This window comes from Triticum aestivum, chromosome 3B (genome assembly GCF_018294505.1).
Source record: "Triticum aestivum cultivar Chinese Spring chromosome 3B, IWGSC CS RefSeq v2.1, whole genome shotgun sequence".
Lineage (NCBI taxonomy): Eukaryota > Viridiplantae > Streptophyta > Magnoliopsida > Poales > Poaceae > Triticum > Triticum aestivum.
Genome location: NC_057801.1, coordinates 792,852,829 through 792,869,835, shown reverse-complemented (window position 1 = coordinate 792,869,835; position 17,007 = coordinate 792,852,829).

Below are 17,007 nucleotides of genomic sequence, written 5' to 3'. Positions count from 1 at the left end.
CCGCCAAATGCATCAACTACACATTCACACATGTTACATCACGTCCCCCATTGATCTAAAAAGCCCTCTCTTCACGTTTATTTCGCATACAACATTCCTTTTGAATAAAGTGTGGCCAAAAAATTGTTTTAGAGTTTCTAAATATATACAGCATTACAAAGTTATATGGAGGAGTACGAACGCTAATTTGCATTGCATGGTGCCCACAATGATATTTATTCTGCACTGTGAATTTGTATATTTTTATACTATATACAAAGTTAGTCATAATAAAGAGAAACGAAGAGCATCTCTCTCTCCATCGCATACCCCCCTGTACGCCCCTTTCACGTATGCACACAGAACTATCTCCAGGTCCTCTAAAAGTAAGCCCCCAGAAAATTCCCGCATGTTTCATCTTTCTCTCGCGATATATGCAATGACGATCATTGTATTTGAATCGAAAGCACGATACGCACATTGGACTTCAGAATCCACTCATTACGGTCACCATTTACATTTAGTGGTTATTATACAGTCACGGGCTCACCGTACAACTCTGTATTTGCTCATGACATGACTAGTTGACCAGTTAAACGCTCCACGTGGCACCTCTAGTGTTGCATCACATTATCTCACTACCATCGTGCCCACCTGTCGACTTGTATCTACTCTACATCTTATAAAATACATAAAATATGCACTCTTATAAAAAACAGAGTTGGTGATGAGGGTGTGCCTGCCATCCTGCAATATAGGCCATCCGATTTATATCTGACGGATTGGAGAGAAACTATGGCAATTTTGCAAAAAGGTACCAACACACCTCTCCACATTTGCAAATAAGGCCTTCCCTCGTTCATCCTTTTCTCTCACAAGATAAACAAGTCATACATATGCATTTTGATGTTACGTGCAACGCACGGGCATCTTGCTAGTAAGAATGAAAACAAACGAAAAAAAAATTGGACAGTGGTTCGAAGTCATGACCATGGGCACAGCGGACAAGGTGGCCTTGTATTGGTATGCAGAGCCGTCTATTTTAACACACAGGAGCTAGTGTGGTGATTATACACACACGCACGCATGCACACAAATTGCATCCACGCAACACTCACACAAACACATGCACCCACGCACGCACGCAACACTCACACATACACACGCAGCCACGCACGCACGCAACACTCACACGCACACACGCACGCATGCATGCACACACCAGTACACCACACGACCAACACACGCTCTCACGCTCAATTGCTCAACCTACACGTGCATGCGCACACATCAGGCCCTGACAGACATATACACAACCAGGTGATTCCCGCGCACGGGTTGGAGCCTTGTCGCACCTGCGTAAATATGTGTTTATCTGACCTTTTCCCCCTGCGAACTGACAGGTGGGACCCACAAGGAACGTGGTCAATTTAACTAGTCAACATGGCGCCACACAGACTATTTGGCCGGTCAACAGAGTGCAATCCGATGTTGAACCGCGAGCAAGTGACCGTATAATCACCGCAAAACGTATATAGTGACCGTAATCAGCTTATTCTGAAGTTCGGTGACCGTATTACGCTTTTCGCTCCGTAGGCCCTCCAAAACTACATCTCTACATGTTCTCGCATGTTACATCACTACTACTACACTCTAACACAATAAATCATATGTGTTTTTAGTTTTACTAGATATCATATTATTACTTATAATTATTCAGTTTGCATACATTAAAATTGCCTTTGAAATGTATGCCAGTATCATCTACTGCGCGGGAAAAATCGCGCCCTTTCCTAATTAATCGGGTTTGTATCGATGGATCGTGCGAAACAGCAAAACTATAGTACTATACAGTACAAGTGACAGTTCACTCAGCCGTCGTGTCGTCTACTCCTCCGTCGTAAGAGTGGAGCACTCACTTTCATAAATCTTCTAGTCCCTTTCGCCAACATGTGGGACATCAAGCTATCGGGTCCACGTGCCATACCGGAATACAATGCAAAGCAGCCCGAGTGAAGCACCCCAGTCATGGCACCGGCATAGTAATGAGCAATGAGGCGTCAAATCACAAAGCTGCACCTTTCCCACAGTTAAGTTGGAGGGACAAAGTAATAATGCTAAAAAAAGAAGTTGGAGGGACGAAGCAACCATCATTTCACTCATTGTTGAATCCGCTTCTCCCTTATCTTCTTCAACTTAACCACGTGTTGCTTCTTCCATTGTTCTGCCTCATGTGGGACGCGGATCGGCTTGGTAAAGCACTGACACGTGGGACCGCATGTTAGCAAACCGCCAGGACAACGTCCTCCGAAAATAAGAAACCTCCCCCCCATCCGCGCGGCAAAATCATCTCCTTTTTACTAATCTTGATTCTATAATTTTTTAGATCAATATAATTGAGATTTGTATAGATAGCACACAGGAGCAAAATCAAGTGGTACGGTTAAGGGCATCCACAATATGTAGCCAAATGTGAAAATAGCTTTTGGCATCGTGGGAACCATTGTGGACGGTGTTGCCAAAGCCAAAAAGATGGAACCGAAGCTCCCTGATTGATTGATTGAAGAAATAGAAAAATGCAACATCTCTCCTCTTTCTCCCATGCTTGGACGCATGTAGTATAGTATAGAGCACAGAGTCTACTCCCCTGTCCCTTCTATCACAAATCACAAAGCAGTGAGGCGTCAAATTACAAAAGCATAGACGAAGCAACCATCATTTCACTCTTCGCTGACTCCGCTTCTCCATCGTCTTCTTCAAGAAACCAACTCATCGCACTAGTACTCCTAGTAGTACTAGTCCTTTGGTTCAACGGACTTCCTGGATGCAAATAAGGCGGTTGTCTCAGCTTGCAGGCGGCACTTGCGAACGACTTACCATGGTCTCCCTCAATGGTGTTCTCCATCTAACGCACTTCGCCAAACCACAAAAAAAGATATTGTCGATGTCACCGCAATGGGGAAGGAAGTCAAATATAGTTACTACCTCCATTTTTTTGTACACAAGGACAGTATATCAAAATTACAATTTGCAAAGGGCCACTAATACTAATCGAGGCAAAATTGATGGGGTTAGCAACCAAGGACATGAATATCCCCTGCATGCATGCGGAAGTGAGAAGGTTGGTTTGCATGGCGCTGCATTAATCAAGCGATGAGGAGTGAGATGGTTAGCTCTTTGGTCTTTCGAGAAAAAAATACGCATTAATTGACACGTGAAACAAGGATTTGTATCGATTAAATCCCGCGAAGGAAAACCCCGCCTTTCTTTTTTAACACTAGTACCCCTAGTACGTACGTACTTATCCTGTTTGGGTCTAGGCCTTGCATTGCCAAACTTCGCCACACATTTTTGCCAAGCTTGCCTAAAGTTTTCAAAATGACAAGGAGGTACACTTGCGCACGGCTGTCGCGGTTGCACCGCACCCTCACACGGTCGCTCATGCATGCCGCGGTCGGACCGCACCCTCACACAGTCGCTCCTGCACGCCGCAAACCCAACCAAGGGAACGCACCCTCACTGACACGTGTTGTTGCATGTGAACAAGCCAAACTCGGCCATCCTATCGCTGACACATAATTTTCGTTCATAAAGTATGTTTATCCAACCAGGCGACTTGCATAACAAATATAAGTTTTTACACAGCAAAAGATCCATAAAAACAACAACATAAAGAAAAACTATCACTGCTCGCGGAAAGAGACGGCCTCGTCGACTTTGGCTGCCGGCGCGAACCAGCCGTAGGTGCCGACGTGTGTCTCCGCACCGTGGTTGTCCTCGGTCTCCAGCTACTCGTTCAAGCGGAGCGTGCGGACGCTCTGCACGAACAAGAGCATAGCCCGGTTCAAGTCGAGGACGTCGGGTTCCACCTGCATGAGGGCCTCGATGGCAGCGGCATCCGCGCGCTCCATGTCGAGTCGAGCCTCCACCACCCGGTTCAAGTCCAGGACGTCCGATTCCGCCTGCAGGAGGGCGTCGATGAGAGCGGCATCCGCGCGCTCTGCGTCAAGTCGAGCCTCTACTGCCTGGTTCAAGTCCAGGACGTCCGGTTCCGCCTGCAGGAGGGCCTCGATGACAGCGGCATCCGCGCGCTCCGCCTCAAGTTGAGCCTCCGCCGCCCGGTTCACATCCATGACATCCGGTTCCGCCTGCAGGAGAGCCTCGATGGCAGCGGCATGCGCGCGCTCCGCGTCGAGTTGAGCCTTTGCCTTCCGGTCCTCCTTTAGTATCTCCATGTTGAACCGCTGGTCCACCTGCACCATGGGGGACTCGGACACCGGCACGAAGTCGACGTCCATCGTCTCATACCCATCGGGGGCCTTCTGCGCCGCGACCTCCACCATGAACATTGGATCGGCTTCCTCCTCCTCGTAGCTTGGCTCCAGAGAACTCGGGGATTGGCCCACCGTAAAGCGAGCTTGGGAACGGAGATCTGTGGCGCCGACCGCCGCGGCGATTTCTACGTGGTGCTCCGGCGTCAGCATCTTGTAGTAAGTGATCTTGCGGCGCACCATGGCTTTCCGGCAAACTAGGGGACGCTTGATGCGGGCTAGGGGATCGACGGGTGGGGGAATGGGCTGGAGATTTGGTGTGGTTTTACGTTTTAGGGCAGTGGCTGGCGTAGGCCGAGCAGCGAAGGTTCTGGTGTGAATAGTGGTCTCGGTGACGACCTGTCAATCGGTTTTGACTGTACATCGCTCTTGTCGCATTCGCGTTGCAGCCCAGCACGCTGGACCCTCCACGTCGCTCACCAAATGGAACGCGCTTCATCTTGCGTTTTTGCTAGCTTGTGGGACCGCAGTTGAGAGCAAACCAACATCCGTCCCCCTCCCCCACCCGCGTCATTTATTATACTACCACTCCCTCCGTTTTATGCGGAGTAAATAAAAACAGAGGGAGTATACTACGGATGCGGATCCCCTGACGTGGCCGAACCCATTGAGTAACTGACATGCGGGGACTAGCAAGCATGGGGTCCGCCAGTAAGTGGCCGAAAGGGAGGGTAAGGCAGGGATACACCCTTGCACGAGACGAAGGCAGGAAGGCACAAAATAGTGCCATCATGAGCACGGATACGTATGACAAAGAGACAACTGAAACGTATGCTAACATAACAGACATTGTTCAGTTGCAGTATATCTCCAGTTTCGAGGATCATCGGTGTGTGGTTCTGTTGTGCTGTCGTTAGTATAACCTATTTTCCAGGATCGCAAAACCCAGAGCTGATGATTATTTCAAATCCATCAATGTCAAGGCGGCGTACCAGACCAACGAGCCTTTTATTTTGGCAAATCAAGCAACACAGATATTTTTCTTGGTAGACACATTTGCACGTAGCGATTACTGGAGAGTATTGCAAAGGTTTGAGTAGAGGAATTCGTTTAATGAAGTTGCACAACAAGATGATGCTTACACTGCTCCTGATGTACAAGATAACACAGATGTTCCTAATATCTTTGAGAACCATCACGTCAATGATGCCGGCGAAAAGATTGCCTGTCGTGCTGTGGACATACAAGAGTTGATCAAGAAGAAGCCAACGTTCGAGGACGTTGAGGACGAAGAAGAAGATGACACCATGGGGAATTACGATTCAGACTGATACACATGGCAAAGATGTTGACGCTGCTGCTGCGGATGATGATTACATTGCTTTTGTCGTATTTGCCTGTCCGAAGACGTTTTTTATCTACTATGTGAAATTGTGTTTGCTATGACAACTGAAACCTGATGACCATGTTGTTTAGTATTTTGCTGTGAGAACATCACTTGTTATGTATGCTGATTTGTGTTTGCTGATTGTACGACAACTAAAACATGATGACATTGTTGTTTAGTTATACTCATATTTGGCTGTGAAACTTGAATTTGATGACATAGTTTGCTCTTGGACTGCAATTTGCTCAACGTCTTCGAATGAGAACAAAGCTGACCCGACAGGGCCTCTGCTATTATTTATTTATGAGAAAAAGGGGATACCCCCTGATTTCCGTTAATAGAAATCATTAGATGTTCACAACACTACGCCCAGCCTGCTACACAGGTTTCATTCATTACTAGTTTCAGCAAAGTGCTCATGTCGTAGACACTGAATACATCACGAGTGCTACATACACTGCAAATAAAGAGACAATTATCCTACAAAGCACATTGATTTTTCCCATTATCTTCACAAGATCTTTCATCTCCTCATTGTTGTCAAGGCCGTTCAGCAGCTGTTGCTTAGCCATGATCAGTGGAACTGCATCTTCAACCTTCTACTCTGCATCTTCCTCTTCTGTCGTTCCTTCAGTTACTTGTCCAACACCCCAACCTGCTGGTATTGGGATTCCTCGGCTAACCAAATAATCAGTGTAGTTGCATTCCCCCACATCAGCAACTTCCCAGAAATACAAATCACACGAATCTTCCCTTTTCTGCACGAATCAAATTGGAAGATCATCAACCAAACTATTAAAAAAAATCAGCAACTGAAAGTAGCAGAACAACACTTAAACATATTATTACCACATGATTCGGGCATTAGTAGAAGACTCGGCCAGGATTGAGGATTGTGGTTGAGACGCGACGGATGTCTATGCATGATTTGCAGCAATGGCACCACACCAACGGCAGCGGATTGCGATGAGCAATCGGCTGCGGTGCGCGTGCCGGCGGGGGTGTGATGAGACCCACAAGCGATGGTACGGGTGGCGACTTGGCGCATATATGGTTGTTGCCTCCTGAAGAGTAGGTGGACGAGCAGCCAGCGGACATGGTTGATGCGCCCAGAGCTTCTGATGCTAGGCAGAGTAAGTAGAGAAGAGGAGAAGCAAACATTGGATATGTCAGTTTCATTACTTGAAGAGTAGCATAGCACCATATATAGTCATAGTCTAGGTTTGGATTCGAACCAGCTACAGGAGCACGTCTCTCTTTTTTGTAAAACTCGGTAACGTCTCTTTACTGGTACACTAGCTTGTTATGTACGCCTTCCCAAGTCTTTGATTTTCTTTCCCTTTGTTTTGCGAGGAAGGAAGGAGGACAAAATTGAGAGTTCCTGGGACTCGAACCCAAGACCTCTCGGTTGAAAACCAAGGGTGCTAGTCACTTATGTGGCGAACGTTCCCTGTGAGGAGGACGGCACACGAACGCATTTTCCTCGCAGTTTTCTTCCTATATATAAAAAAGTATGCTACTTGGTGTCCTCTTAGTCAACAAACGATTTTGCCAACCTTGAGCGTTGGATTGACATTCAACGTCTGTCGCGTTTCTTCAGTCTCTTCTTCCTCGAGCCGCCAAAGCCAAACCAGCACCGGCGGGACCGCCTGCTCCCGCCTCCCACGGCTGGCTGTGATCTTCCCTGGCTCCAGTTCATTCCCGTCCGAGGCCTCACCATTGTCCTCCGCCTTGGTTCGCTCGCCGCGGCGCCGCCCTCCGGTTTTGTCAACATGGTCAACAACCGAGAGGAATAAGGAGATGATTGTACATGGTGAGGATGACAGTAGGGACCCGGCAGCGCGCGCAGTAATTTTGTTTTTTCGGGACGGAGAAGGGTATCAACTGGGTTGTGCGGGACCCGTGGCCTGTCTAGCCCAGGCTTTTATTTCATATGTTTAGCACATGACCGCCCCGTTTGTTTTTTTCCATTCTGAAAAATGGCTGGCCAGCTATTTTGTTTTTTGCAGAATAACCAACATAGGCCTACTTGCTTTTCTACGCCCTGTTGGGCCGGAAATCTTTCAAGACGAGGAGGGATGCATTTTGCCCAGAAAATGGGCTATAAGTAATAAGAAATGGGCTATAAGTAATAATAAATGGGCTGTAAAATGAAAAAATACAGCAAACAGGCAATTAGTTCCAAAATATTGTTTTCTTTCGGATTTTGATATTTTAAATTTCATTGTTTTTGTGCAGGTAATATTTCATTGAATTTAAACTAAGGTATATTTAGATTTAAAATTAATTTGAATCTGGCTAGAAATTTCGGGTTGTATGCTGTGTTGGACAGATTTGGAGGCTAACTTGTGGGTCTACTAGGTTGACGTGTACTTTGGCTTTGTCAACTTAGTCCACAAACGATTCTAGCAGCAGTGACCGTTGGACGTTAATCCAACGGCCGTGCTGCTTCTTCAATATGAACGATTCTAGCTCCAGTGACCGTACGATGTCCATCCAGCGGTCGTAGTGCTTCTTCAACCTCTGGTCTTCTTGCTCCAGCAGCCCAAAGCAGCGCCGGTCGTGCCGCATGCTCCTGCCTCCCGTGGCCGGCTGTGCTGCCGTGGAGGCCTCACCGCCCCTACTATTCCCACCGCTGGCTAGGCCCTGCGGCGACGAAAGCCTCACACCGCAGCCGAACCAGTGAACCCTCGTACTGCTCTCCGCGCGGGCTTCCACTGCCGCGTCTTCCCCGGCTCCACGTCGTCCCCTTCCAAGGCCTCGCCGTCGTCCACCGCCGTGGTGCTTGATAACCCACAAGTATAGGGGATCGCAACAGCTTTCAAGGGTAGAGTATTCAACCCAAATTTATTGATTCAACACAAGGGGAGCCAAAGAATATTCTTGAGTCTTAGCAGTTGAGTTGTCAATTCAACCACACCTGGATAACTTAGTATCTGCAGCAAAGTATTTAGTAGCAAAAGTGGTATGATAGTAATGGTAACAGTAGCAACAGTAAAGATAAATGTTTTTGAGTTTTTGTAGTAGTTGTAATAGTAGCAACGGAAAATTAAATAAGCGAAGAACAATATATGAAAAGCTCGTAGGCAATGGATCAGTGATGGATAATTATGCCGGATGAGATTCCTCATGCAATAGTTATAACATAGGGTGATATAGAACTAGCTCCAGTTCATCAATGTAATGTAGGCATGTATTCCGTAAATAGTTATACGTGCTTATGGAAAAGAACTTGCATGACATCTTTTGTCCTACCCTCCCGTGGCAGCGGGGTCCTAGCGGAAACAAAGGGATATTAAGGCCTCCTTTTAATAGAGAACCGGACCAAAGCATTAACACATGGTGAATACATGAACTCCTCAAACTACGGTCATTGCTACCTCTTGAGCACTGCGTTGGATTTCCCCAAAGAGGAGAGGATGATGCAGTAAAGTAGCATAAGTATTTCCCTCAATTTTTGAGAACCAAGGTATCAATCCAGTAGGAGATCACACACAAGTCCCTCGTACCTACACAAAACGATAGCAACTCGCAACCAACGCTTAGGGGTTGTCAATCCCTTCACGGTCACTTACGAGAGTGAGATCTGATAGAGATAATATTTTTGGTATTTTTGATAGATAGATGCAAAGTAAAAAAGTAAAAGGCAAAGTAAAACAAAGCAAGTAAATAAAGTAATGGAGATTGATATGATGAGAATAGACCCAGGGGCCATAGGTATCACTAGTGGCTTCTCTCAAGAGCATAAGTATTCTACGGTGGGTGAACAAATTACTGTTGAGCAATTGATAGAAAAGCGAATAATTATGAGATTATCTAGGTATAATCATGTATATAGGCATCACGTCCAAAAAAAGTAGATCGAAACGATTCTGCATCTACTACTATTACTCCACTCATCGACCGTTGTCCAGCATGCATCTAGAGTATAAAGTAAAAATAGAGTAACACCGTAAGCAAGATGACATGATGTAGAGGGATAAATTCATGCAATATGTTAAAAAAACCATCTTGTTATCCTCGATGGCAACAATACAATACGTGCCTTGCAACTCTTTCTGTCACTGAGTAAGGACACCGCAAGATTGAACCCAAAGCTAAGCACTTCTCCCAATGCAAGAACTACCAATCTAGTTGGCCAAACCATAAAGATAATTCGAAGAGACTTGCAAAGATAACTCAATCATACATAAAAGAATTCAGAGAAGAATCAAATATTGTTCATAGATAAGCTGGATCATAAACCCATAATTCATCGGTCTCAACAAACACACCGCAAAAAGAAGATTACATCAAATAGATCTCCACAAGAGAGGGGGAGAACATTGTATTGAGATCCAAAAAGAGAGAAGAAGCCATCTAGCTAATAACTATGGACCCGAAGGTCTGAAGTAAACTACTCACAGTTCATCGGAGAGGCTATGGTGTTGATGTAGAAGCCCTCCATGGTAGATGCCCACTCCGGCGGAGCTCTGGAATAGGCCCCAAGATGGGATCTCGCGGATACAGAAGGTTGCGGTGGTGGAATTAGGTTTTTGGCTCTGTATCTGATCTGACGGGGGTATGTAGGTATATATAGGAGGAAGGAGTACATCGGTGGAGCTCTGAGGGGCCCACGAGGTAGGGGGCGCGCCCAGGGGGGCGCGCCCTCCACCCTCGTGGCCCCCTCGGAAACTTCTTGGAGTAGGGTCCAAGTCTCCTGGATCACATTCGGTTGGAAAATCACGTTCCCGAAGGTTTTATTCCGTTTGGACTCCGTTTGATATTATGTTTCTTCCAAACACTGAAATAGGCAAAAAAAACAGCAATTCTGGGTTGGGCCTCCGGTTAATAGGTTAGTCCCAAAAATAATATAAAAGTGGAAAATAAAGTGCAATATAGTCCAAAACAGTAGACAAAGTAGTATGGAGTAATCAAAAATTATAGATACGTTGGAGACGTATCAAGCATCCCCAAGCTTAATTCCTGCTCGTCCTCGAGTAGGTAAATAATAAAAAAAGAATTTTTGATGCAGAGTGATACTTTGGCATAATTTCAATGTAAATCTTCTTAATTGTGACATGAATATTCAGATCCGAAAGATTCAAGACAAAAGTTCATATTGACATAAAAGTAATAATACTTCAAGCATACTAATCAAAGCAATCATGTCTTCTCAAAATAGCATGGTTAAAGCAAGTTATCCCTAAAAAATCATATAGTCTGGCTATGCTCTATCTTCATCACACAAAGTATTTAATCATGCCCAACCCCGATGATGAGCCAAGAAATTGTTTCATACTTTAGAAATCTCAAACTTTTTCAACTTTCATGCAATACATGAGCGTGAGCCATGGAGATAGCACTATAGGTGGAATAGAACGGTGGTTGTGGAGAAGACAAAAAAGGAGAAGATAGTCTCACATCAACTAGGCGTATCGACGGGCTATGGAGATGCCCATCAATAGATATCAATGTGAGTGAGTAGGGATTTCCATGCAATGGACGCACTAGAGCTATAAGTATATGAAAGCTCAACAAAAGAAACTAAATGGGTGTGCATCCAACTTGCTTGCTCACGAAGACCTAGGGCACTTTTCAGGAAGCCCATCATTGGAATATACACTCCAAGTTCTATAATGAAAAATTCCCACTAGTATATGAAAGTGACAACATATGAGACTCTCTATCATGAAGATCATGGTGCTTATTTTGAAGCACAAGTGTGGAAAAAGGATAGTAGCATTGTCCCTTCTCTCTTTTTCTCTCATTATATATATATATATATATATATTATTTTGGTGGGCTTCTTTGGCCTCTTTTTTTGGGGAGGCTTCTTTGGCCTCTTTTATTTTTCATAAAGTCCGGAGTCTCATCCCGACTTATGGGGGAATCATAGTCTCCATCATCCTTTCCTCACTGGGACAATGCTCTAATAATGATGATCATCACACTTTTATTTTTCTTACAACTCAACAATTACAAGTCGATACTTGAACAAAGTATGACTCTATATGAATGCCTCTAGCGGTGTACCGGGATATGCAATGAATCAAGAGTGACATGTATGAAAGAATTATGAACGGTGGCTTTGCCACAAATACAATGTCAACTACATGTTCATGCAAAAAGCAATATGACAAAAGTAATGTGTGTCATATGAGCAGAACGGTGGAGAGTTGCATGGCAATATCTCGGAATGGCTATGGAAATGCCATGATAGGTAGGTGTGGTAGCTGTTTTGAGGAAGGTATATGGTGGGTGTATGATACCGGCGAGAAGTGCGCGGTATTAGAGAGGTTAGCAATGGCGGAAGGGTGAGAGTGCTTATAATCCATGGACTCAACATTAATCAAAAGAACTCATGCACTTATTGCAAAAGTTTAGAAGTCATCAAAAACCAAAGCATTAAACGCATACTCCTAGGGGGATAGATTGGTAGGAAAAGACCTTCGCTCGTCCCCGACTGCCACTCATAAGGAAGACAATCAATAAATAAAATTGTGCTCCGACTTCATCACAAGCGGTTCACCATACGTGCATGCTACGGGAATCCCAAACTTCAACGCAAGCATTCTTTAAATTCATAATTACCCCTACTAGCATTGCTTTAATATTATCACCTTCATATCTCAAAACAATTATCAAGCATCAAACTTATCTTAGTATTCAATGCACTCAAAAGGAAGTTTCACAAATCTTGAATACCAAGTATATTAACTTAAAGTAAATTACCATGCTATTAACAACTCTCAAAATAATCTAAGTGAAGCATGAGAGATCAATAGTTTCTTTAAAACAAATCCACCACCGTGCTCTAAAAGATCTAAGTGAAGCACTAGAGCAAAAACTATTATGCTCAAAAGATATAAGTGAAGCACTATGAGCAAAACTATCAAGCTCAAAAGATATAAGTGAAGCACTATGAGCAAAACTATCAAGCTCAAAAGATATAAGTGAAGCACTATGAGCAAGACTATCAAGCTCAAAAGATATAAGTGAAGCACGTAGAGTATTGTAGCAAATTCCATATCATGTATGGCTCTATCAAAAGGTGTGTTCAGTAAGGATGGTTGTGGCAAACTAACAAGCAAAGACACAAATAATACAAGACGCTCCAAGCAAAACACATGACATGTAGTGAATAAAAATATAGCTCCAAGTAAATTACCGATGGAAGTAGACGAAAGAGGGGATGCCTTCCGGGGCATCCCCAAGCTTTGACTTTTTGGTGTCCTTGGATTATCTTTGGGGTGCCATGGCTTAGGCTCTTGCCACTCTTTGTTCCATAATCCATCAAAAGAATTCACCCAAAACTTGAAAACTTCACAACACAAAACTCAATAGAAATCTCATGAGCTCCGTTAGTGAAAGAAAACAAAAGACTACTTCAAGGTACTGTAATGAACTCATTCTTTATTTATATTGGTGTTAAACCTACTGTATTCCAACTTCCTTATGGTTTATAAACTAATTTATTAGCCATAGATGCATTGAAATAAGCAAACAACACATGAAAAACAGAATCTGTCAAAAACAGAACAGTCTGTAGCAATCTGTAACTAACGCAAACTTTTGTAACTCAAAAAATTCTACCAAAATATTACGCACTAGACAATTTGTTTATTGAACAGCAGCAAAAAGAATCTTGAATTTTTCCTCGTGAGCGCAAAGTTTCTGTTTTTCAGCAGAATCAAATCAACTATCATCATAGCTTATCCTATAGGTTCTACTTGGCACAAACACTAATTAAAACACAAAACCACATCTAAACAGAAAATAAAAACAAAATTTGATACTAAACAGGAACAAAAACAAAAAACACAAAATAAAATTGGGTTGCCTAAGCGCTATCGTTTAACGCCCCTAGCTAGGCATAAAAGCGAAGATAGATTTAACGAGTGCTCCCCTTGGGAGAGATAGGGATTGTGATGGGTACTTGGTATGGTTGACTTTTGCGCAAACTCCCCGGCAACGGCGCCAGAAATTCTTCTTGCTACCTCTTGAGCACTGCGTTGGATTTCCCCAAAGAGGAGAGGATGATGCAGTAAAGTCGGTAAGTATTTCCCTCCGTTTTTGAGAACCAAGGTATCAATCCAGTAGGAGATCACACACAAGTCCCTCGTACCTACACAAAATGATAGCAACTCGCAACCAACGCTTAGGGGTTGTCAATCCCTTCACGGTCACTTAGAGAGTGAGATCTGATAGAGATAATATTTTTGGTATTTTTGATAGATAGATGCAAAGTAAAAAGTAAAAGGCAAAGTAAAAAAAGCAAGTAAATAAAGTAATGGAGATTGATATGATGAGAATAGACCTGGGGGCCATAGGTATCACTAGTGGCTTCTCTCAAGAGCATAAGTATTCTACAGTGGGTGAACAAATTACTGTTGAGCAATTGATAGAAAAGCGAATAATTATGAGATTATCTAGGTATAATCATGTATATAGGCATCACGTCCAAAACAAGTAGATCGAAACGATTCTGCATCTACTACTATTACTCCACTCATCGACCGCTGTCCAACATGCATCTAGAGTATTAAGTAAAAACAGAGTAACGCCGTAATCAAGATGACATGATGTAGAGGGATAAATTCATGCAATATGATAAAAAACCCATCTTGTTATCCTCGATGGCAAAAATACAATACGTGCCTTGCAACTCTTTCTGTCACTGAGTAAGGACACCACAAGATTGAACCCAAAGCTAAGAACTTCTCCCAATGCAAGAACTACCAATCTAGTTGGCCAAACCATAAAGATAATTCGAAGAGACTTGCAAAGATAACTCAATCATACATAAAAGAATTCATAGAAGAATCAAATATTGTTCATAGATAAGCTGGATCATAAACCCATAATTCATCGGTCTCAACAAACACACCGCAAAAAGAAGATTACATCGAATAGATCTCCACAAGAGAGGGGGAGAACATTGTATTGAGATCCAAAAAGAGAGAAGAAGCCATCTAGCTAATAACTATGGACCCGAAGGTCTGAAGTAAACTACTCACACTTCATCGGAGAGGCTATGGTGTTGATGTAGAAGCCCTCCGTGGTAGATGCCCTCTCCGACGGAGCTCCGGAACAGGCCCCAAGATGGGATCTCGCGGATATAGAAGGTTGCGGCGGTGGAATTAAATTTTTGGCTCCGTATCTGATCTGAGGGGGGTATGTAGGTATATATAGGAGGAAGGAGTATGTCGGTGGAGCTCAGAGGGGCCCACGAGGTAGGGGGCACGCCCAGGGGGCGTGCCCTCCACCCTCGTGGCCTCCTCGAAAACTTCTTGGAGTAGGGTTCAAGTCTCCTGGATCACGTTCGGTTGGAAAATCACGTTCCCAAAGGTTTTATTCCGTTTGGACTCCGTTTGATATTCTGTTTCTTCGAAACACTGAAATAGGCAAAAAAACAGCAATTCTGGGTTGGGCCTCCGGTTACTAGGTTAGTCCCAAAAATAATATAAAAGTGGAAAATAAAGCCCAATATAGTCCAAAACAGTAGACAAAGTAGCATGGAGTAATCAAAAATTATAGATACGTTGGAGACGTATCAAGCATCACCGAGAAGTATCCCGATTATTGTCACTTCGGGGTTGTCGGATCATAACACACAATAGGTGACTATAGACTTGCAAGATAGGATCAAGAACACACATATATTCATGAAAACATAATAGGTTTAGATCTGAAATCATGGCACTCGGGCCCTAGTGACAAGCATTAAGCATAGCAAAGTCATAGCAACATCAATCTCAGAACATAGTGGATACTAAGGATCAAACCCTAACAAAACTAACTTGATTACATGGTAAATCTCATCCAACCCATCACCATCCAGCAAGCCGACGATGGAATTACTCACGTACGGCGGTGAGCATCATGAAATTGGTGATGGAGGATGGTGGATGATGACGACGGCGACTAATCCCCCTCTCCGGAGCCCCGAACGGACTCCAGATCAGCCCTCCCGAGAGAGATTAGGGCTTGGCGGCAGCTCCGTTTCGTAAAACGCGATGAAACTTTCTCTCTGATTTTTTTTCTCCGCGAGACGGAAGATATAGCATTGGAGTTGAGGTCAGTGGAGGTCCAGGGGGCCCACGAGATTGGGGGCTCGCCCTACAGGGGGGTGCCCCCTGTCTCGTGGACAGGCCCTGGGCCCCCTGATGTATTTATTTCGCCCAGAAATTCTTATTAATTCCAAAAAGTGCCTCCATGGATTTGCAGGTCATTCCGAGAACTTTTCTTTTCTACACATAAAACAACATCATGGCAGTTCTGCTGAAAACAGCGTCAGTCCGGGTTAGTTTCATTCAAATCATGCAAGTTAGAGTCCAAAACAAGGGCAAAAGTGTTTGGAAAAGTAGATACATTGGAGACGTATCAACTCCCCCAAGCTTAAACCTTTGCTTGTCCTCAAGCAATTCAGTTGATAAACTGAAAGTGATAAAGAAAATACTTTACAAACTATGTTTGCTCTTGTTGTTGTAAACATGAAAAGCCAGCATTCAAGTTTCAACAAATATTATGAACTAACCATACTAACAATAACACTTGGGTTTCACAATTACTCATATCAATAGCATGATCAGCTAGCAAGCAATAATAATAAAACTCGGATGACAACACTTTCTCAAAACAATCATAACATGATATAACAAAATGGTATCTTGTTAGCCCTTTCTGAGACCGCAAAACATAAATGCAGAGCACCTTTAAAGATCAAGGACTGACTAAACATTGTAATTCATGGTAAAAGAGATCCAGTCAAGTCACACACAATATGATCCAATAGTAATGAACGCAAATGACAGTGTGCTCTCTAGCGGGTGCTTTTAATAAGAAGGTGATGACTCAACATAAAAGTAAATAGATAGGCCCTTCGCAGAGGGAAGAAGGGATTTGTAGAGGTGCCAGAGCTCGATTTTTAAAATAGAGATTGAATAACATTTTGAGCGGCATACTTTCGCTGTCAACGCAACACCTATGAGATGGTTGTATCTTCCATACTACATGCATTATAGGCAGTTCCCAAACAGAATGGTAAAGATTTATACTCCCCCAACCACCAACAAGCATCAATCCATGGCTTGCTCGAAACAACGAGTGCCTCCAACATACAACAGCCCTGGGGGAGTTTTGTTTAATTATTTTGATTTGCTTTGATCTTTTGGATCATGTGACTGGGCATCCCGGTTACCGGCCCTTTCTCGTGAATTAGGAGCGGAGTCCACTCCTCTTGAGAATAACCCACCTAGCATGGAAGATATAGGCGGCCCTAATTGTAACATGAGCTGCTCGAGCATACAAAACAGAATTTCATTTGAAGGTTTGGAGTTTGGCACATACAAATTTACTTGGAACGGCAGGTAGATACCGCATATAGGT